This window comes from Indicator indicator, chromosome 8 (assembly GCF_027791375.1).
Source record: "Indicator indicator isolate 239-I01 chromosome 8, UM_Iind_1.1, whole genome shotgun sequence".
In the NCBI taxonomy this organism is placed as follows: domain Eukaryota; kingdom Metazoa; phylum Chordata; class Aves; order Piciformes; family Indicatoridae; genus Indicator; species Indicator indicator.
Window position 1 is genome coordinate 26,109,289 of NC_072017.1, and position 22,860 is coordinate 26,132,148.

Genomic DNA, 22,860 nt, shown 5'->3' on the forward strand with positions numbered 1-22,860 from the left:
CGAGAGTGCCCCAAAGCTAACACCGAAGCAGCCTGGGATCACGCGGGGAACTCTCCTTGCTGGCAATCTGCCGTGCCAGCGCCGTACGAGAGTGCCCCAAAGCTAACACCGAAGCAGCCCGGGACCATGCGCGGAACTCTCCTTGCTGGCAATCTGTCGTGCCAGCGCCGTACGAGAGTGCCCCAAAGCTAACACCGAAGCAGCCCGGGACCATGCGCGGAACTCTCCTTGCTGGCAATCTGTCGTGCCAGCGCCGTACGAGAGTGCCCCAAAGCTAACACCGAAGCAGCCTGGGATCACGCGGGGAACTCTCCTTGCTGGCAATCTGCCGTGCCAGCACCATAGGAGAGTGCCCCAAAGCTCTGTTGCTAACGCAGCATCCCCCATGTGGGTAAAACCAGCTGTGAGTCATTAATTCACTGCCCTTTGGGTTTAACAGTCCTTATCGAGCCTCCCCCCGCTGTAATTGAGTGCTACCTGCTCTCGGGGACCTTCTCTTTCCAAGTTACTGCCTCCTAATTTGCATAGAGTTGTTTGTATTTTGCCCTAAGACTGCATATTCCCATTGTAAATATATATTCCAACCGTACAGCGATCCTATTTGACAAGTTTTGGCAATTTTCCTTAATAAAGGGTTACTAATATTTTATTAATACCCGTTTGACATATCATTTATTAATATTTTAAGGGTAGTTAATGATCCCCTTCACAACAAAGGTTAAGCTTGCATTTAAGAACACTTAGTGTTTGAAACAAAGACAACTGACTCCTCCTGATACAGTCATAGGATAATCCAAGGAGACCAACAATGACTGCTTTGCTGTGAACCACTGCTGCTTCAAGAAACCCTAGCCATCAGCACCTCAAAAACCCACAGCACTCCAAACCTGCCAAACTACAGAACACTTTTGGTTGGGAAATAACTTTAAGATCATCCAGTCCAACCATTCCCTAACTCTACCAAGGCTGGGGCTAAATCATGGCCCTCAGCACCACATCTCTGCCTCTTTGAAACACCTCCAGGGACGGGGATTCAACCACCTCCCTGGGCAGCTTGTTTGAGTCTTTCAGAACCCTTTCAGTCAAGAAGTTGCCTCTGACATCCAACCTAAATCTCCCCTGGTGCAACCTGAAGCCATTTTCTCTCCTACTCTCACTTGTTACAAAGCAAAAGAGACCAACCCCCACCTCATTTCTGCCTCCTTTCAGGGAGGTGTAGAGAACAATGAGGTCTCCTCTCAGCCTCCTCTTCTCCACACTAAACACCCCCAGTTCCCTCAGCTGTTCCTCACGAGCCCTGTTCTCCAGACCCTTCACCACCTTTGTTGCCCTTCTCTGGACCTGCTCCAGCCACTCAATGTCTTGCAAGTAAAAACAAAGGTCCATGTTTTCCAGGTTGAATTCTCAGGCCTGTTCAGTCTAACCATTATTAAGCACATCTTGGCATTCAGCCTAACTAAAGTCTATTAAAATGCTCTTTTTTTGCCTAGCTATGTTTTTCAAAGGCAGGAGAACAGCACTGCAGAGCCATTATTCACTCTCAGTTGTGAAAATTCCTCTTGAAAATATCTAGATAATATGTGTTCTACCCAGGAAGTCCCTGATAGCATCTATTATGTGTTTCTATATTAGTCAAAGTTTTGTATTTGTTATATTTTACTTGGTCTCTTCTCCCTAGTACAAATGACAGGGACAAGAGGAAATAGCCTCAAGTTACACCAGGGGAGGTTTAGATTGACGGTTAGAAGAAAATTCTTGACTGAAAGGGTTCTCAACACCTGGAAGAGGCTGCCCAGGAGGTGGTTGAGACCCCATCCCTGAAGGTGTATCAAAGAGGCAGAGATGTGGTGCTGAGGACTATGGTTCAGCACCAGCCTTAGTAGAGTTAGAAAATGTTTGGACTGGATGATCTGAAAGGGCTTTTCTAACCCAAACCATTCTATGATTCTCTAAGTCTAACATTTCATAACTTGGATGCTTTAAAATGAAGCCATTAAATCCATACTCACTCAGTGCATAAGTGCCCTGAATTCCTGAACAGTTCTCTAAATCACATTTTACCCAGATCATATCAATCATATTAAGACATTTCTTTAAAGGCTCAGCAGGTGGCTTTCCAGGGAAACCCGTGGAGTCACAGAGTTTGAACCACCACTGGAAGAGTTGATCTGTTCTCAAAGCTGCCAGGTTTAAGGGCAATCCCTCCTTTGTGACTCTAGGGTAAAGAGTGCTCCTGTGTCTCTGCTGCAGAGCCTCTCTGCCTCAGACAGCAGAGCACTCCCCAGGTACCCCTTTACAGCCTTTATGGCAGATGCACAATCCCTGCTAGGTGGCAATGAACTTCCTAGAGAAAGAGTTCTGATATTTTCTTCTTCTTCTTTGCCCTAATCATCACAAGCAGCCTGCCAATATTTCACAGTGGGGCAAGAAGTGGAGCACATTTATGTGAAGGGCTCCATTAAGCAACAGCAGAAAATTATCAGGTGCCACAAAGCAATCAGAAGTGACTCACTGTCTCCTCTCGGCTAGAAAACACAAGGTTTGGAGGGAAAAAGAGGAGAGAAATCATGAACTGTGGAAGTCACCAGCCAAAGAAGAAACTTCAAGAAATTCCTCAGACTCCAGAGCTGAGATTGCAAATCATGTTAGAAAAAAAACAAGAAAGAGATTTTGTGTGTTGAAGCAAAAATGTATCAAACCCTCACTCCTTTACTCCAGTCAATCTCCTCAAAAGCCTGAATTTGGACTCTTTCACCTTGCTACTTCTGTCTCCTTTCCTGTCTCACAGTTAGAGCTGACACTTTGACCCTGTTGAAGGTATCTCACAGATTCATAGATTAGTAGAATGGGGTTGTTTTGGAAGAGACCTCAAAGATCATCCAGTTCCAATCCACCTGCCATGGGCATGGACACCTTCCACTAGTCCAGGTTGCTCAAGGCTTCATCCAACCTGGCCTTCAACACCTCTGGGAAGGAGCAGCCACAACCTCCCTGGGCAACCTCTTCTGGAGTCTCACTATCCTCACTCTAAAGAATTTCTTCCTAATCTGCAGTCTCAATCTCCCCTCTTCCAGCTCAAAGCCACTGCCCCTCATCCTGTCACTCCAAGCCCTTGTCAATAGCCCCTCCCCTGCTCTCTTGTGGCCCCCTTCAGGTACTGGAAAGTAGCTCTAAGCTCTCCCTGGAGCCTTCTCTTCTCCAGGCTGAACAGTCCCAACTCTCCCAGCTTGTCCCCATACGGGAGATTCTGCAGCCCTCTGATCATCTTTGTGGCTTCCTCTGGACCCTCTCCAGCAGTTCCATGTCTCTCTTGCGTTGGGCACCCCACAACTGGATGCAGTGCTGCAGGTGGGGTCTCATCAGAGCAGAACTGAGGGGCAGAATCCCCACCCTGTGCTGCTGCTCTCATTGCTTCAGATGAAGCCCAGGATCTGGTTGAATCTTTGGGGATGAGGAGCAGGAGCATGATAGGATGGGTCTGAGCTGACATTGTTGCTACCACTTCTCAGCATCTGTACCCACACCCCCCCCCCGTCACTGACTCTCTGCCTTCCTGCACTTCTGCCTTCCTTCCCTTTCCCTAGCTGTCAGTGTGCCAAAGATCCAACAGCAAAATGTAGCACCTGGGAAAAATGCTGTGGGTTTGTGGCACTCCATGGAGGCCTTTGGGTCTGTGGAGCACTGAATGGATTATAATGAGTCATAAATACAGGACTTTCAGCTGTGACAGGATCCTGCTCTACTATTCATACAACAGAAGGGCAAACTGCCCATTCTCTCCAGACCAATAATCTGAAAGCTCAAAGAGGAGAAAGAAGAATAAAGAGAAAGCATCTCTAGGCACAAATTAAGCAGACAAATACGCAAGACAACATATTTAGCAGCAGCTTTGGAAACTTTGAATAAGAAAAATGGGTGCAATTGTCTTTTAATTATTCTGAAAGATAATACCAGAACAGATAGACCAGAAGAAAAACACGACGGTGTTGGGCAGGAAATGAGGATGCAATTCTACTCCTGATTACTCTTCCTTTTGGTGACCCCTCTAAAACCTCTTTTGCTGCCAGGCACAGCCTCAATCTCTCCTGCAAGTTTGTCAAATTAGAGTTATTTCCCCCAATCACTGTCCCTCCATAGGAGGGGAGCCTTTCTTCTGTCCCTGTAGGTGAGTCACCTCACACCACAGTGTGCTCTGTCTTACCACACGAGCTCTGCCTTACCTGCTCGGCCACAATGTTCCCCCCCTCCTTGGCTATTTCTGCTGGTGTCACCAGCAACTATTAATCTGTCAGCATGCTTCCTACAGAGCTCTTTTGTACCCAAGCTGGTAAGCAGCCTCCAGGCAGTCTGCTGCACACTCTGGGTCTGAAAAAACCCTGTCAGTCATCTTCCTTTCAAGCAGCATTTGGATAAAGCAGATGGACTGTTCCTTCTCTGAAATCACACTCACTGAGGGAACTCATGGCAAGTGTGCATGGGTTACAGTGATTGACAGCAGACAGAGAGCTGAGATCCAGGAACTGCAAGAGCCATCTTCCTGGGCTTCTGTGCTTACAAGAGGAACGAACATCTCATATCCTGAGGGTAGGAACGCTCTACAGAGGGACATGGACAGACTGGATCTGTGGGCTCAGGCCAACTGTATGAGATTCAACAAGGCCAAGTGTCAGGTCAGAAGGTCAAGGGCCTTCTATGAGGAATAGTGTGACCAGCAGGACCAGGGCAGTGATTGTCCACCTGGACTTAGCACTGCTGAGGCCACATCTTCAGTCCTAGGCTCAGTTTTTCAGTTTTGGGACTCTCGCTCCAAGAAGGACACAGAGGTGCTGGAGTGTGTCCAGAGAAGGGCAAGGAAGCTGGTGAAGGGTCTGGAGAACAGGTCTGGTGAGGAGCAGCTGAGGGAACTGGGGGTGTTTAGCCTGGAGAAGAGGAGGCTGAGAAGACACCTCATTGCTCTCTACAGCTCTCTGAAAGGAGGTTGGGATCAGGTGGGTGTTGGTCTCTTCTTAGTAGCAAGTGATAGGAGGAAAGGTTGCACCAGAGGAGGTTTAGATTGGATGTTAAAAGAAACTTCCTGACTGAAAGGGCACTCAAAGACTGGCACAGGCTGCCCGGGGAGGTGGTCAAATCCCCATCCCTGGAGGTGTTTCAAAGAGGCAGAGATGTGATGCTGAGTGCCATGGTTTAGCACCATGGCAGAGTTGGCAGAGTTAGAGCATGGTTGAAACTGGATGATTTTAAGGGTGTTTTCCAACTGGAACAATTCCATGATTCTATCACTCTGTATTTCAAGCTGAAAATTCCTGTCATGGCTGCCCTCACTGCAGCCCAGTGCTGGTGACCATCCTCTCAGTATCCCTGCACCATACTGATGTCAAAGACAAGAACAGAGCAAGGTGGCTATGCCTGTGTGGCTCTCCACTCGCAAACTAGTGTTTACAAGAGTTCCCCAAGAAGGCCACAGGACTCAGACCACACACAAGTACCAAGCATTTGAAATTCAAGCACAAAGGCATTCTGGATCAGTCTGTGCAACAGGGAGAAACCAGAGGGATTCGGAGACGTAGAAGGAAGAGGGTGGAAGTAAAGACACATGGCAAGGCCCAGCCTGAGCTTTGGATCAGTGCTGCAGCATGCACCTACAGAGAGCTCTATCTTAAAATAACAGCAAAGCATGTGGGACAAGCAGGTGCTTGGATCTGGGCAGCATGTCTGCACTCAAAGAGAAGTCCCAAACACACAGCTCAAGCAGAGATGTGAGTGCCAGCATGTTTCCAAGGCTGAGGAAAAAAAGATTCCTTCTTGATGTTCTTCCCAGTTGTTGCTAAAGAAGTTTTGCTGGGTTATTGCTCTTTTTCTCTCTTTTCGTTCCCTCTCCCCCACCCCTCCCCTTGCCCCTGCATTTGCTAAGAGATGTTTCCAGAAGATTTGCACAGGGATATCACTCCCTTGAAATGGAAGATAAATCATAGGTTCCTAGAATAGTTTAAGTTGGAAGGGACCTTGAAGATCATTTATTTCCAACACCCCTGCCATGGGCAGGGACACCTCCCACTAGGTCAGGTCACTTGTTTTGACTTTCATGGAGACTACTCAGAGCACTGTGGGAAATCAGGCTGCTTATTTTGGTATTTCAGTCCATCCAAAGAGGACTTTCAGCCTGGAGAGAAGAAGGCTCCGGGGAGACCAAATAGCAGCCTTCCAGTACCTGAAGGGGACTACAAGAGGGCTGCAGAGGGACTGTTTCCCAAGGTCCGTAGTGACAGGACCTGGAGCATTGGTTTGAAATGAGAGAAGAGCAGATTTAAGTTGGATGTTAGGAACATGTTTTGCACCATGAGGATGCTGGAACACTGCAACAGGTTGCCCAGGGAAGGGGTTGAGGCCCCATCTCTGGAGATAAGGCTGGACAAGGCTCTGAGCAACCTGATCTAGTGGAGGATGTCCCTGCTGACTGCAGAGGGGTTGGACTGGATGATCGTTGGAGGCCCCTTCCAACACAAACCATTCTATGATTCTGTGGTTCTGTGAATTTAAGACAGACCCAATTAAGGAAAAAAGAAGAATGAATTTTTCCATGCACTTTGTACTTCAGGATTGCTCCCTACCCAGTGGTGTCCCCTTTCCTGTAAAATTTTGACACTCACATTAGAAGAGCAAATCCAGAATTTCTCTTCAAAGGCCAGTAGTTTTCTTACAATTTTCATTTTCACTTCCCAGTAACTAACATGTAAATAACACCTTCCAAACTGACTTAAGACCCTTCCCCCCTCCTTCTACTACTTGCACTTGGTTTTTTTTCAGCATGTGCCTTGTAGTTTTAGACTGCAAATCCAACAGAAATGCTTTGCTTGCTCAGGAGGACTTTCAAAGTCTGATGGAGTGAGGCATACAAACTCCCAGAAATGTAACTTGATAAGAATCACTGGAAGTCTCAGCCCATGTGGAAAACAAAAGCAGTTCTCCATATTCTTAGAATCACAGAATTGCTTTGTTTGAAAAGCCCTTTCAGATCATCCAGTCCAACCATTCTCTAACTCTACCAAGGCTGGGGCTACACTATGGCCCTCAGCACCACATCTCTGCCTCTTTGAAACACCTCCAGGAATGGGGATTCAACCACCCTGGGCAGCCTATGCCAGGCTTTGAGAACCCTTTCAGTCAAGAAGATTCTTCTCATATCCAACCTAAACCTCCCCTGGCGCATCTTGAGGCTGTTTTCTCCCCTCCTATAACTTGTTCCTAAGGAGAAGAGACCAACCCCCACCTCACTCCAGCCTCCTTTCAGGCAGTTGGAGAGGGCAATGAGGTCTCCCCTTAGCCTTCTCTTCTCCAGACTAAACACCCCCAGTTGCCTCAGCTGCTCCTCATCAGTCCTGTTCTCCAGACTCTTCACCAGCTTTGCTGCCCTTCTCTGGAAACCCTCCAGCCCCTTGATGTCCTTCATGGAGTGAGGGCACCAAAACTAAACCTAGGACTGAAGATGTATGGAAGCAGACTTGCTGATCCTTCAGTGAGGAAATTCTCTGTTGTTTTCAGCCATCAGCAGCTTCTAGAAGTGTAACCAGCCCCAGCCATGAGCAATCCCATCAATTCCTAGGGAACTGCTCTGTGGCTTGAAGTTAACAATAATTAAGCAGATCTGAGAGAGCAGCAGCCCCGTGTCCCTGTCACAGATACTATTAAGAAGGTCAATGCTTTGATTCCCATTGCACAGATGTGGAAATGGAGGTGATATGACTGAGCCAGTCTGAGTGGCAGAGCCAGGATAAATATCATGCTGGTTATTACCCTCTCTGCAAAGTGTTTAATTACTGGAGTCTCATAAGGAAATTTATGAAATGGAATCCATTTCCCTGTCCTCCCTCTTTCCTGAGCACTGATTCCAGCTAATTGTCATTCATCTTCTGTGCCATCACATGGAAGTTAACTACAGAGAGAATAAAGACAGTATTTAAACAGCTAAGGAAGGATTTACATAGCTGGCACCTCAGGAGCTTTTACCATGCAGAGGATCAAAAATCAATTTCTAAACTATAGCCTAAACAAACAGATATTTGCCTTATGGACTGTGAGGACTCATTTGGAGCACTGATGGGGCAGGGAGAAAAACTTCCTGTTCATCTGAAGGTCTGCAGGACCACTAACCCAGACCACAATCAGACTACAAATGCTACTGCAGAGGCTTTGCTGCTCATAGCAGACTGACCAAGAGCAGGAGGAGATGCCATGATTCCTGGCAATCTTGGACTGATTTAGGATCACAGACTCCTTTTGGTTGGAAAAGACCTTTCAGATCATCAGGCCCAACTATTCTTTAACTCTGCCAGGACTGGTGGTAAACCATGGCCCTCAGCACCACACTTCTGCCTAACTGAAACACCTCCAGGGATGGGGATTCGACCACCTCCCTGGGCAGCCTCTGCCAGGCTTTGAGAACCCTTTCAGACAAGAAGTTGCTTCTAAGATCCAACCTAAATCTCCCCTGCTGCAACTTGAGGCCACTTCCTCTCCTCCTATCACTGTTACTAGGGAGAAGAGATCAACCCCAACCTCCCTGCAACCTCCTTTCAGGGAGTTGTAGAGAGCAATGAGGTCTCCCTTCAGCCTCCTCTTGTCCAGGCTGAACACCCCCAGTTCCCTCAGCTGCTCCTCAGCAGCCCTGTTCTCCAGACCCTTCACCTGCTTTGTTGCCCTTTTCTTGACCTGCTCCAGACCCTCAGTATCCTTGTACTGAGGACCCCAAAACTGAACTCAGGAGTCAAGGTGAGGCCTCGCCAGAGCTGAGTACAGGGGGACAACCACTGTCCTAGTCCTCCTGGTCACATTGTTCCTGATCCAGGCTAGGATGCTGGTGGCCTTCTTGGCCACCTGGGCACACCCTGGTTCATCTTCAGCTGGCTGCTGATGAACACTCCACAGTCTTTCTCTGCTGGGCAGTTTCAAACCACTCTGCCCCAAGCCTGGAACATTCATGGGGTTGTTGTGACCCAGGTGCAGGACCCGGCACTTGGCTTTGTTGAATCTCCTACAGTTGGCTTTGGTCCATCAATCCAGCCTGGCCAGATCCCTCTGTAGAGCCTTCTGACCTTCCAGCAGAGGTGCTGCTGGAGTGCGTCCAGAGGAAGCCATGAAGATGATTGGTGTTGGAGAACCTCCCTTATGGGGCAGGCTGAGAGAGCTGTGGCTGTTCAGCCTGGAGAAGAGAAGGCTCCAGGGAGACCTTAGAGCAGCCTTACAGTAGCTGAAGGGGGCTACAGGACAGCTGGGGAGGGACTTTTGACAAGGGCTTGGAGTGACAGGATGAGGGACAATGGCTTTGAGCTGGAAGAGAGGAGATTGAGACTGGAGATGAGGAAGAAATTCTTTCTAGTGAGGGTGGTGAGACACTGGAACAGGTTGCCCAGGGAGGTTGTGGATGTTCCCTCCACGAAGGTATTGAAGGCCAGGCTGGATGATGCCCCCATTGCAGGGGGTTGAAACTGGATGATCTTTAAGGCCCCTTTCAACCCAACCCATTCTGTGAATCTATGAACACTCTTTTCTGAGGCAGAAGGACTATATTTGTCATCTATCTAAGCTCATCTTCCACTTCACTTGACAACAGTTAGTTTCATGTTGAAAATGGTGTTGTTCCAGGCCTTCATGCTTCTGGGCACTGAGAGAAGAGTAGGCAGAGCTGTGAATCTGCAGTCTTGGCATGGCTTAGCCTTTCCATTTCCTTTACTGGCCACTCGTGGCATATTACAACAAATTTAATTCTGGCAGAACCAAACTGTAAGAGATTTCTATCTCCTTTTGCTTAATTATTTTTTGGCTTGGGCTTGTTGCTGATTATCTTTAAATTAACTGAGGGAAGGGGGAGATTCCTTTGAATCTCTTGGTCTCCAAATTATTGGAAATGCTTTCGCCCCCCTCCCATCTTTGTCTCCTGCACACATCCAGAGCATCCATGAGACAATTTACAGAAGCTTCCACAAAATGTTTCAGAGTCTTCATTGTCCTCTTACTTCCACGTCAGAGTCAAGACAAATCGGGACTTTTCATAAGTCTCTAGTGAGAGGACAAGGGGGAATGGTTTGAAGCTGAGGGAGAGCAGGGTTAGACTGGATCTTAGGAAGAAGTTCTTCAGTATGAGGGTGGTGAGACTCTGGAACAGGTTGCCCAGGAAGAGAGTGGATGCCCCCTCCCTGGGGGTGTTCAAGGTCAGGTTAGATGAGACCTTGAGCAACAAAGTCTAGTTGAGAGGTGTCCCTGCCCATGGCAGGGGTGTTGGAGTAGATGATCTCTGAAGTCCCTTCTAACCTGAGCCATTCTGTGATTCAGTGATTCCTTTAAACCCCACATTGGGTACATATCACAGATCAGAAACACAATAACCTATGCCTACCTTCTGCTGCTTCAGGTACCAACACAACACTCAGCACTCTGCAGAATTTAATTCACATAACTAACTTTTCAGCTATTAAGTGCCCATGACCCTGGGCTGTTCCATACAGCAATCCCCCACAATTCTCATTTACACCAAACAATAAATGGACTCATGTTCAACTTTTAGCCCTTATTTGCTTGCCTGGGGAAGCAGGAGACTATCTTGCTCAGTAGTTTTTTTTTCCATGGACAACTTTCTGATACCAGATAACTCCCAATGATCTACAACTACCTATTGGTAAACACTGCTGGCAGAGAGTCTGATGCCTCATTTTCTGCATCTGTGTAATGTGTGTTTAAAAATGATACCAAAACTTCATGTAGCTCTTCTAACAGTCATAGGATTGCCTACCCTCTTCTATCAGCTGATGGAAGGAGAGGAAATGGCCTGAAGTTGTACCAAGGGAGGGTTAGGTTGGATATTAGGAAAAAAATTCTTTGTTGCAAGAGTGGTCAGGGATTGGAACAGGCTGCCCAGGGAGCTGGTGGAGTCACCATCCCTGGAGGTGTTCAAGAAATGTGTGGACTTTGGGACGTGGTGTGGTGGTCATTGTGGTGTTAGGTTGATGGTTGGACTCAATGATCTTAGAGGGCTTTTGCAACCCAAAGAATTCTATGATTCTATGATTTGTTCAATTTACAGAGGCTTCCATGTCCAGAAATGAAAATTCACACTTTTTACATTTTTCTCTCGATAGCTGAACTAGGCAGCTATGGGGCTGAACTCTTCAGAAGACAATCACTAGGTTTAAAGCTAGGAGTAACAGCTATGATTTTCTTGCAGACCCAAAATCTTGTGGGTCACAATTCTGAGAAGTTCAACATGGGGCCCTTTGAAAGAGACTCTCATTTTTAAATGGCAGATATGCAGCATTGTCCCTGGAGGTGTTCCAGAAACATGTGGGCATGGCAATTGGAGACCTGGTTTGATGGTCATGGAGGAGTTGATGGTTGACCTCTATAATCTCAAAGGTCTCTTCCAACACAAACAATTCTGTGATTCTATGATTCTGTGACTACAGATGGTGCTGGATAATCCAAGTGAAGGGCTCCTGCAATCCCCTATGTTGAAGACATAGAGGCATGTCTTCAACATTTACAGCAACAAACACAGACACCAAGTGCAAATAGACAGGGTTCCCACAGGTGCCTGCTCTGGCTCCTCAGGGAATATTTTCTAACAGAACTGGTCTGTTTAATGCTATATCTGTGTGCTGCAACAAGCTTGATACAAATCACCCTGGAAAGTCTGCAGAAAGGCACGTTCGGGTTACGTGCAGCTACAGAACTGCTGTTTGGGGAACCATCTCATCAAAATGTAGTTTGCACCCTTGCAGTTTAGTTTATAGGGGGATTCCAGCAGCATTTTATCTAGTTACAGCCAAGTTTCTGCCCTGATTTTTAAGTTGACTGCCTTGGCTGTTGTCTGAGTAGACATTTTTCACTTGCCACTCTCAGCAATCTTTAGCAGGGCAGCTTTCTCTCCGTGAAACACCTGCACAGCCAAACAGCTGGAAAAACCTTGGGAAGCCATTAGTAGGTTACAATATTGGATAAACACTGGCAATCTCTTCTAGAAAGAAAACTTAATCTAGAAAAAAACATTTTAAAACCCTACCAGATTATTTCACGAACTCTTGCTTTGCTTTTCCCCTTTACATTTCTCCCAAGTTACGACTCATTTCACTTACCAGATACTTTCTTTCTCCCTCAGGAACTTCTTTTCCTATTTTCTTTCCCCCAGAGGCACAACATTTTTATGGAATCACAGAATGGCCCAGGTTGGAAGGGACCTCAGAGATCATCTATCCCAACCCCCCCGCCTTGGGCAGGGACACCTCTCAGCTAGACTCAGCGGCTCAAGGCCTCATCCAACCTGGCCTTGAACAGCCACAGGGAGGAGGCATCCACAACCTCTCTTTGCAACCCATTCCAGAGTCTCACCACCTTCCTACTACAGAACTTCTTCCTAAGAACTTCCCCCTTGTCCTGTCTCTAGACACCCTGATGAAAAGTCTCTCTGCAGCCTTCAGGTATTTTTGTAGAAGGTGACTTCTGACATTGTGGTGATTTTACGTCATCTCTTTTCCAAAGGCCTCAATACTCCTCAATCTTTAACCTTCTTGTGTTAGAAAGGCCTTAATTCATCGTTCTGCTGGAATGGAGGGAAGGGCTAACAGCCCCAATACACAGGCATGCAGTCTGGTCTGGCTAAGAGGCATGGACAGAGTCGGTCAAGTTGATACAATCCACAGCTTCAGCCTCCACAGGGTTCCTCCTAAGTGGCTAAGCACATGAAGGACTTTATAGAATCAAAGAATCATTGATGTTGGAAAAGCCCTCTATCATGATCAAGTCCAACTATCAACCCAACACCACCATGACCATTAAATGATGTTCCAAAGTGCCATGGCCACACATTTCTTGAACACCTCCAGGGATGGTAACTCCACCACCTCCCTGGGCCGCCTGTTCCAATCCCTGACCACTCTTGCAGCAAAGAAATTGTTCCTAATTTCCAATCTAGCCTCACCCCTGGAGCAACTTGAGGCCATTTCCTCTCACCCTATTCCTCATCACTGAGAGAAGGGGCAGACCACCACCTCACCACAATGTCTTTTCAGGTTGTTGTAAGGAGTGGAGCAGGTCTCCTCTCAAACCTTGATGCCAGCCAGACACAACATGGCATTCAAGAGGGAATTTAAGAGCTTTTAGGTAAAGCTCGACAAGGCTCTGAGCAACATGATCTAGAGGAGGGGGGTTGGATTGGGTGACCTTTGGAGGTCCCTTCCAACCCAAACCATTCTATGATTCTGTCATTCTCTGATTCTGTTTCCTCATGAACACAATTCTTTGTTCAATTTAAATCATTCATGACAATTTACAATGGGAAGTTGAAGTCCCAAAGGTTGCTTTGGGGCTGCTGGGTGCATAAACCATAGTGAGGCACATCATCTGATCCAGCATCTTCCAGGGTGCCCTTGTCATGCTCTTCTCTCACTATATGCCTGGTGCCAAAACTCACTGATGGCCCAGCTGCTTGTGGTTTTCATGCTAGGGACACCCTCCACTGGTCTGTGGTTTGTGAGGTTAGCATGTCAGCATTTGCTCACTGCTAGAGAAGGCAGGAAATTAGCTGGGATTTAGCAGGCTGGGCTTGCTGCTGATTTAGTTTCAATTAACCCATGGAAGTTGCTTCCATCAAGGTAGCTACTGAGCTCCTCTGCTGAAGGGTTGACTGATGAAGAGAAGAATTGCAGCTCCAAGGGTGCTTCTGGAAATTAAGATTATTAAGAGATTTTCTGAGTTCCCTGACACCATCCCTGCAGTCCCACACACGGCCTCAGAAGAATGTCCTCGTAAGTATGAATCCTCCTGCCAGCAGGGAGGCAGAACAGATAGGCAAGGACAGGCAACTGGCTCAAGCAGACAACAGAACACTACCAAGAGAATTCATCTTCATGTACCTTTATCACAGAATTACAGAATGGTTTTGGTCAGAAAATCCCTTTCAGATCACCCAGTCCAACCATTCTCTAACTCTACCAAGGCTGGGGCTAAACCATGGCCCTCAGCACCACATCTCTGCCTCTTGGAAACACCTCCAGGAATGGGGATTCAACCACCTCCCTGGGCAGCCTGTTTCAGTCTCTGAGAACCCTTTCAGTTAAGAATTTTCTCCTCACATTCAATCTAAACTTCCTCTGCAACTTGAGGACATTTTCTCTCCTCTTCACCTTCCTCATTCTTTGCATGGCCACAACCCAATTACGTCTTCCAATCTTTCATGCTGCAGGTGTCTACTGACTGAGAAAGAGAAGTAGGAGGCATCTCCAACCACTTCATATTGAAGGCACATGTTCACACCATCTCATCTGAAGCATTTTAATTTAGGTGCCAAAATTATTCAACTGATCAGGCTGCCAGAGGGTGTCCCAGAAAGTATCAGTCAGGCTGCCAGGTCCATGTCAGTGTCTGACAGAGACGTCCCCTCTGCCAGCTGGAGCAGGAAGTGTGAATTCTCTCTGCCACAGATCTCAGCTCAGTCTTTCGACTCATTCTGCTACCAGAGACCTTGCACTTTGCTCAGCAAGCAGCTCCATGAAATTAAAGCAGTTGGAAATACTGTTCGGTCTGATCTTGTTCCCTTCTCCTCTGGAGCTCTGGTCTAGTTGCAGAAGCTGTCCCTTGGCATATTTAGTCTTGAGAAGAGAAGGCTGAAAGGGGATCTTATGAATGTCTATATCAGAGGGGTGGGTTCCAACTCTATAAGAAGGGAGAAGGGATGGAGTGGGGGGGAGGAGGGGAGCAAAAGAGAGATAACCACTAAGAAAAAATCACTTTTATGTAACAGAACCAGGGAATTGTTTCTGTTGGAAAAGACCTTTCATATCATCCAGTCCAGCCATTCTCTAACTCATCCAAGTCTGCTGCTAATGGTGCTCAGCACCACATTTCTGCCTCTTTGAAACACCTCCGGGGATGGGGATTCAACCACCTCCCTGGGCAGTCTGTGCCAGTCTGTGAGAACCTTTTCTGTCAAGCACTTGCCTCAAAGATCCAGCCTAAACCTCCCCTGATGCAACTGGAGGCCACTTTCTCTCCTCCTATCACTTGACACTAGGGAGAAGAGACCAAGCCCCACCACACTCCAACCTCCTTTCAGCATGATCCAGCACCTCTATGTCTGTCTTGTACTAATTGAAGAATGGAGATTTTTACAAGTAGAAAAAGACTTGATTCGTGAATAAATTATTCATTGCAAATTAGTCACTCAGCTCCAACAGAGACAGACTCTCTGCTCTTCCAGAGAGAAAGAAAAAGCAAAAATATCCTACAAAAGCCAAAAAGGAAATATTAGAGATATTATTTACACTCAAACTGAACAGATCATTCACAGGGTGCTGAAAGCAATCTTTTCAACCCAGTGATGCATCATACTGTCAAGAAGCCAAATTTTCAGGAGGACTCAGCACCCAGCAAGTCCTGCTGAGAGCAGCAGCCTATAGCAAGCTCCAACTACTTCATGGACATGCTGAAATCAGAGCTGGCAGGTTTGGAAACCTGCCCTTGGCTTCCCCTGCTCACATGCTGGGCACCCTGCCTTACCCAGGCCATCCTGCACAGCCACAGGTTCTCTCTTCAATGTCATTGACGCAGGCACAAATCCAGGCTGGGTGAGGAGTGAGTTGAGAGCAGCCCTGAAGAAAGGGGGTGTTGGGTGCTGAGAAGCTCCCCATGAGCCAGCAGTGCCCTCATGCAGCCCAGGAGGCAGCTGTGTGCTGGGCTGCAGCAAGAGGAGTGTGGCCAGCAGGGCAAGAGAGGGGATTCTGCCCCTTTGCTCTGCTCTGCTGAGACCCCACCCCCAATACTGCATCCAGTTCTGGTGTCCCCAGCATAAGAAGGACACAGACCTGTTGGAGAGAGTCCAGAGGAGGCCACAAAGATGATCCAAATGCTGAAGCACCTCTGCTATGAGGACAGGCTGAGGGAGCTGGGGTTGTTCAGCCTGGAGAAGGGAAGACTCTGGGGATGCCTCGTAGCTGCCTTCCAATACCTGAAGGGATCCTACAGGAAGGCCACAGAGGGACTTTTCATCAGGGTGTCTAGAGACAGGACAAGACAGGACAAGGGGCAATACTTTGAAGCTGAGGGAGATTAGGGTTAGGCTGGATCTTAGGAAGAAGTATGAGGGTGGTGAGACTCTGGAACAGGTTGCCAATAGAGGTTGTGGATGCCTCCTTCCTGGGGGTGTTTAAGGCTAGGTTGGATGAGGCCTTGAGCAGCCAAGTCTAGTTGAGAGGTGTCCCCACCATGGCGGGGGTCTCAGAGTAGATGAGCCATTCTCTGATTACCTGCAAAGCAATGAAGACAACCTGGCAGTATTTTCAGATGCAGTGAGGGAGAGTATAAAAAAAATCCCTGCATCCTTCAAGAGCCCTGGAGCAGGCTGCCCCGAGAGGCTGGGGAGTCTCCTTCTCTGAAGACTTTAAAAACCCACCTGGATATGTTCCTGAGTCTGCCCCAGGTGACCCTGGGAATCAGACTCTGAACTCCAGAGGTCCCTTCCAACCCCTACCATTCTGTGATTCTGTGATTCCCACTCTTCCGGATTTTTCCAGACTCTCCAAAGGGGGCAATGCAACCCTCTCTTTACAGCCTGTGTTTTGGCAAGGAGAAAGTCTTAAGAACCAGACCAGGCCATAGTGTTAATAAAGCTGTCAGGGCTGACATGGAGTATCCACCTCTTTCCCCTTCTCCATCTCAAGCAGGATGCAGGGATTATGCAGATGAGCCACAACATTGTACTGGGCTCAGAAACATTTTCCTGCATGCTTGGCCTAGCCTGAATTCATTTCCATTCCCCTGAATGCCCACAGCTATGAAGTGTCTTGGTGGGATAAATACCTTAACAAAGCTGTTAGTAGAGTCACTAAATGATTGTGGCAGGCATAAACATTTCTCATGAATGGCAGAATGTCCTCAGCCTGCTTCCTCACTCTTCAAGCTTTGAAGTTCTAGGCATGATGCATGCAACCCTTAAAGCTACACTGCTTCCTTCATGCAAGCACAGAATCACAGAATCACATTAGGGGTTGGAAGGGAACTCTGGAGATTATCCAGCCCAACCCCCTGCCAGAGCAGGATCACCTAGGGCAGGTCACACAGAAACGCATCCAGGTAGGTCTTCAAGTCTCCAGAGAAGGACATCCTACAACCTCTATGGGCAGCCTGCTCCAGGGCTCTGTCACCTTCACCACAAATAAGTTTCTCCTCGTGCTGAGGTGGAATCTTCTGTGTTCCAGCTTGTGCCTGCTGCTCCTTGTCCTATCAATGGACAGCGCCAAAAAGAACCTGGCACCCTCACGTTGACACCCACCCCTCAGATATGCATGAAAGCTCTTGCATCTCTGAGCCACAGACCAAGCCACACAGAGTTAAAAGCAGGGTGCAGGATGGCTGGCTTTCACAGGCAGGGCATAGAATCAAAGAATGATAGAATCACAGAAGCATTGACTAGTATAGGTGGGAAGGGATTTTTAAAGGTCCATGTCCTTATTATGCTGGGGGCATCAGAACTGGATGCAGCACTGCAGGTAGGGTCTCAGCAAAGCAGAGCAGAGGGGCAGAATCCCCTCCCTGTCCTGCTGCTCTCTTTGGTTTGGATGCAGCCCAGGATTTGGTTGACTTTCTGGGCTGCAGCTGACCCATACTAACCTGCTACACTACTGCTATGAAACCACAGCCATGAGTATTAAAGGGTGTCAGGAGAATGGGTCCAGTCTTTGCTCAGTGGTGCCCACAGGACAAGGTAACAGGCACAAACTTGAACAGAAGAAATGACATCTAAAGATGAGGAGGAACTTCTTTAATTTAAGGGTGATAGAGCCCTGGCACAGGCTGCCCAGGGAGGTGGTGGAGTCTTCATTTCTGGAGACATTAAAAACCTGCCTGGGTGTGTTCCTGTGTGATGTTATTTAGGTGATCCTGCCTTGGCAGAGGGGTTGGACTCAAGGATCTCCAGAGGTCCCTTCCAACCCCTACTATTCTATGATTATGTGAGAAGCATCACAGCTGATTTCCTATAAGGAGGGTCCATCCTAGTGCAAATTCAAGGATGAAGGAAGCAAAAGCTTGGCCTAGATGATGCCTGAATACAGCAGAGGTCCTTTATCATGTCATCTCTATTCCTTGACTGTTCTGGGAATACCACAGCTGATTGCAGTGAATTATGACAGCAGGGACTGCTGAAAAGTAGTCATTGAAACTTGATTGTTGATCTGGTCTCTATTCTTCCACTGTTGTGTCTCTCAGAGGGAGAAGAATGAGGAGTAATAACACATCAAAACAAAGCAGGCTTTAAATACCAGGCTGGACACATCACCTTTTCTTCCCTCTTTTGTTAGTATCTGAAGGATGAATTGACAGCTTTGCCAAGATGGCCATTGAAAGAATTTGAAATGAGGCCAGAGCTACAGGATCTAATCAAGACAGACTCTCCAACCAGCTTCTGCAGAAGAAAGGGCTGTGTGCAGGTGGACTGCATACTAAAACTCAGAAGGGCAGGGAGTCACCACAAGGTGGATTCCCCCCCCACCCCCCCTGTTTTTAGGGAAACAGAGCTGGATGTTGTGAATCTCTATCAACAATCTGGAAAACAGCTCCTGCTGACATCTTGCCTTTCCTCCTTAGGCAACTTGGACTTGTGAGTGCTGGTGGGTGAGAAGCTGGACGTGAGCCAGCAATGGGCACCTACAGCCCAGAAAGCCAACGGCAGCCTGGGCTGCATCCAAAGCAGTGTGGCCAGCAGATGGAGAGAGAGGATTCTGCCTCTCTGCTCTGCTCTGCTGAGACCTCACCTGCAGTGCTGTGTCCAGCTATGGGGCCCCAACACAAGAGAGACATGGACCTGATGGAGAGGATCCAGAGGAGGCCACCAAAATGATCAGAGGGCTGGGGCAGGTCTCCTATGGGGACAAACTGAAAGAATTGGAGCTGTTCAGCCTGGAGAAGAGAAGGTTCCAGAAGCTTTCTCCAGAAGGCTCCAGAAACCTTCTTCTCCAGAAGAGAAGGTTTCCTTCCCCCACACCCTGATTAGCTCCACCAACCTTGTATATGGGCAGGTCCAAGTTGTGGCTGACAGCAGGTCTTTGTCATGCAAAGCATGAAGGCAAGGAGGAGCTGCTGCAGTGCCTCTGAGAAATGGCAGGCTTCTGCACAGTACATGGCCTCAGGAGGCCAGGCCCAATTAGAATATCATCCAAGATCACTTTTCATTTAGCTTCTATTTATGACTACTTGGCTTAGCAAATTAATTCCGTTTACTGTGCAAACAAACCCACAAGTCTGAGAAGGTGAAGAGATCAGAAGATGATTTCTTGAGAGGATGCTTTCAACCAAAAACTGAACAAGAAGCTAATGGTTTGGCCTGTGACAATCTCAGACATCATCTCCTTGATTCTACTTGAAGTCTAGGCTTGTTCTGTACCCATTGCTCTGCTATGAGTGAGGGAAAGGTGACAAACAGTAAACAGAGTTAGTAAACAGAGATAAATTAATAGTAAATAGAAACTGATTAATAGTAAATAGTGATAAATCCAGTTGTCATCTTCTTCCAGAGCAGCAGGACCAAGACTCAAAAAAGCACTTGTGCACATGGTAGTGTAAATACACTCTCTCCATGATGTCTCCATGCTCCTGTACTGTTTCATCTGGTTTCCTTACAGGCCCTTTGTCACAGTCCATCTAACAAATGGGAGGTTGTCTCAGATTCTTCTACCCACTTGTTCAACAAGTTGTCTTTTCCCCAAGACCCTTTCTCTGCAACAGCGACTCAGCACACATCCAGATTTGCCTCTTCTTCCTTAGTGTTGGCCCAGACCATCCTTTTCCCAAGTAGTCCCTGCTCTGCACTACTCTTCCTAGTCAGAAACCCTCTCATGGTTTTCTCCTCAGGCTCTCCACCTGCTGACTGTTTCCTAAGGGCTTTGTCTCCCTTTTGGCAGAAGAGGACAAATCCATTTTACACATGCCTAGTTTAGAAGACCAGAGAGTCTTTCAAAATCAAAAAGAAGAAGAAAAACTGCACTAAGGTGTCCCCAGCATAAGAGGGATCTGGAGCTGCTGGAGAGGGTCCAGAGGAGGCCATGAGGCTGGAGAACCTCCCTTATGGAGAACAGGCTGGAAGAGTTGAGATTGTTCAGCTTGGAGAAGGCTCCAGGGAGACCTAAGAGCAGCCTTCCAGTACCTGAAGGTGGCTTGAAGGCGGCTGCAGGAGAGCTGGGTAGGGACATTTGACAAGGGCTTGTGGTGATGAGGGGCAATGGCTTTAAACTGGAAGAGGGCAGATAGAGACTGGAGATAAAGAAGAAATTCTTCCTAGTGAGGGTGGGGAGACACTGGAACAGGTTGCCCAGGGAGGTCCTGGATATCTGCTCCCTAGATGTGTGGAAAGCCAGATTGGTTGGGGCCTTGAGCAGCCTGGTCTAGTGGAAGGTGTGGAACCCCCATTGGATGGGGGTTGAAACTAGATGATCTTCAACGTCCCTTCCAAGACAACCTATTCTATGAATCCATGAAGGGATTTTGAGTAGCAAAAGAAACCATTCCAACACCTCCACAGACAAGAATCTGTAGTAGCAAAGGAAAACTTAAACATTGCTTGTCATTTGAAGGACTGATGAATGTTGCTCTTTATTGTGAGCCTCTTTAGCAGTGCTTAGCAAGAACATGTCTATCGTAAATTGCCTACAACAGGATTACACATCAGAGATACAAGCTATGGCTGATGGAATTCTGCTCAAATACAGCAAACCTGAAGGGTTCAGAGGAGTTTCTCAGGCTTGACACCACTGTAATTAAAACCTGAAGAGAGAACATTCTCTCACTGTACCCCCCATGGTAGGATGTAATGATTTTTTTACTGCAGTGTTTGCTTTCCATGCAGAAATCCAGATCTCCAGTCCTCACTTGACTGTTTCATAGCTGACATCCTAATTTATGCCAATGCAAAATAGGTTTAGAGCACTAACAAATCGAGGCAGTTATGTTACTCGAGATTAAATGACCCGAGGAAGCTCCTGGCAATGAAATATTGGGTCTTCTGCATTTCAGTGTGAGTATCTCAGATGTAACCTCCAAATCTGACCTCACAGAAGCTGAGGAGGGATAATTAGCATGTCTCACTCCATAAATATTCCAAACATTGTCACCCTCCTCAACCAACATCAGAAGCTGGGGTTGCAGAGGCAGCTGAGGAGCTGATCTCTGAGAGCCTATTGGTGTTTGTCATTCTTTGCATTACCTGCAGGGCTTCTGTTTGTATCTTTTAAGTAATTGTGGCAATAGTTCTTTAAATACCAGCAGGGAGACATGTGAGACGCACACATCACACCTTCTCTGAAATAGTTTCAAGATCTGCCTTTATGAAAAATAGGACCCAAGGAGAGCAAGCTGCAACAGAATCATAGGATTGTTTGGGCTGGAATAGCTCCTTGGGATCACCCAGTCCAACCATTCTCTAACTCCACCAAGGCTGCAGCTAACCCATGGCCCCCAGCACCACATCTCTGCCTCTTTGAAACACCTCCAGGGATGGGGATTCAACCACCTCCCTGGGCAGCCTGTTTCAGTCTCTGAGAACCCTTTCAGCCAAGAAGTTTCTTCTAATCTATGACCTAAATCTCCCCTGGTGCAGCTTGAGGCCATTTCCTCTCATCCTATCACTTGCTCCTGGGGACAAGAAACCAATCCCCATCTCATTGCAACTTCCTTTCAGGCAATTGTAGAGAGCAATGAGGTCTCCCCTCAGCCTTCTCTTCTCTAAACTAAACACCCCCAGTTCCCTCAGCTGCTTCTAAGATCCAATCTAAACCTCCTCTGATCATCTTTGTGGCCTGCTCCAACAGGTCCAGAGTTGGACACAGTACTCCAGGTGAGGTCTCACCAGAGCAGAGCAGAGTGGCAGAATCGCCTCTCTTGATTTCTGTCAAACCAATGTTCTCACATTTCTTTTCATCATCACTATCTTTGATGTATGAAAGAGAGATCCAGCACTGGGTGACAAACAGATGGGAGGATCTGACTGCACATTCCAGGAATAGCTCTGAATTCCACAGATTAATTTGATACTCAATGTCTGTAAACTTTGATGGTCCCTTTGGGGTGAAGCACAGAAACCTGTAGGCTCCACCCATACAGCAGATAGCCAATATCTGGATTTCTGCTGATATTTGCTATGATCCTCCATGCACTTTTTTACTGGTGGACACACAAGAATGTGTACTACTCGAAGGATACTTTCTTCTTTTCCATATTAAACCATAACTGCTCTGAGGCCAGTTCCGACATCTGCCAAATGAATTGGTTCAGCATTTGCAGAACCTAGCAAACAAGGCTGGCAGAGCTCTTCTGGTGAGAGCAGGAGTAGAACACACCCATGCCACCTGCAGAGCTGAAGCAAAGCTGGAAGCAGCTTCATTGGTTAGGATTTTTCATAGGATCTTAATATCAGGTACTCTGATCCCACTGGAATTCACCTAGACACACTGGTTCAGCTATTTCCCAAAGCTGGGTTCCAAAATTTCCGTTAGTACTATATGATCTGTCCCAGCAGAGCTCTAAGCTTTCTCCACTACTGGCTGGAACTCACCCTGCACAGTGGAACAGCAGCTCTACCAACAAATATTTGCTGATATTTGCCCGTGTTTGCTCCTACCTCTTCGTTAGCCTCCTTGCTCTAAGCAGCCAGTTTTGCTTATTGCTGCCACACTTCCCTGGTCCCCTTGGACCAATGATTGAAATTAGCAATCTGCCCACCAGCAGCAGGTTTCACACAGGAAACACAGAAGCAAAGTCACTCCATGCTTGGCCTGGAAAAATTGCAGGGGTCATCACTAAATTTAAAGAGACCTCTCATGGCCAAGAGTC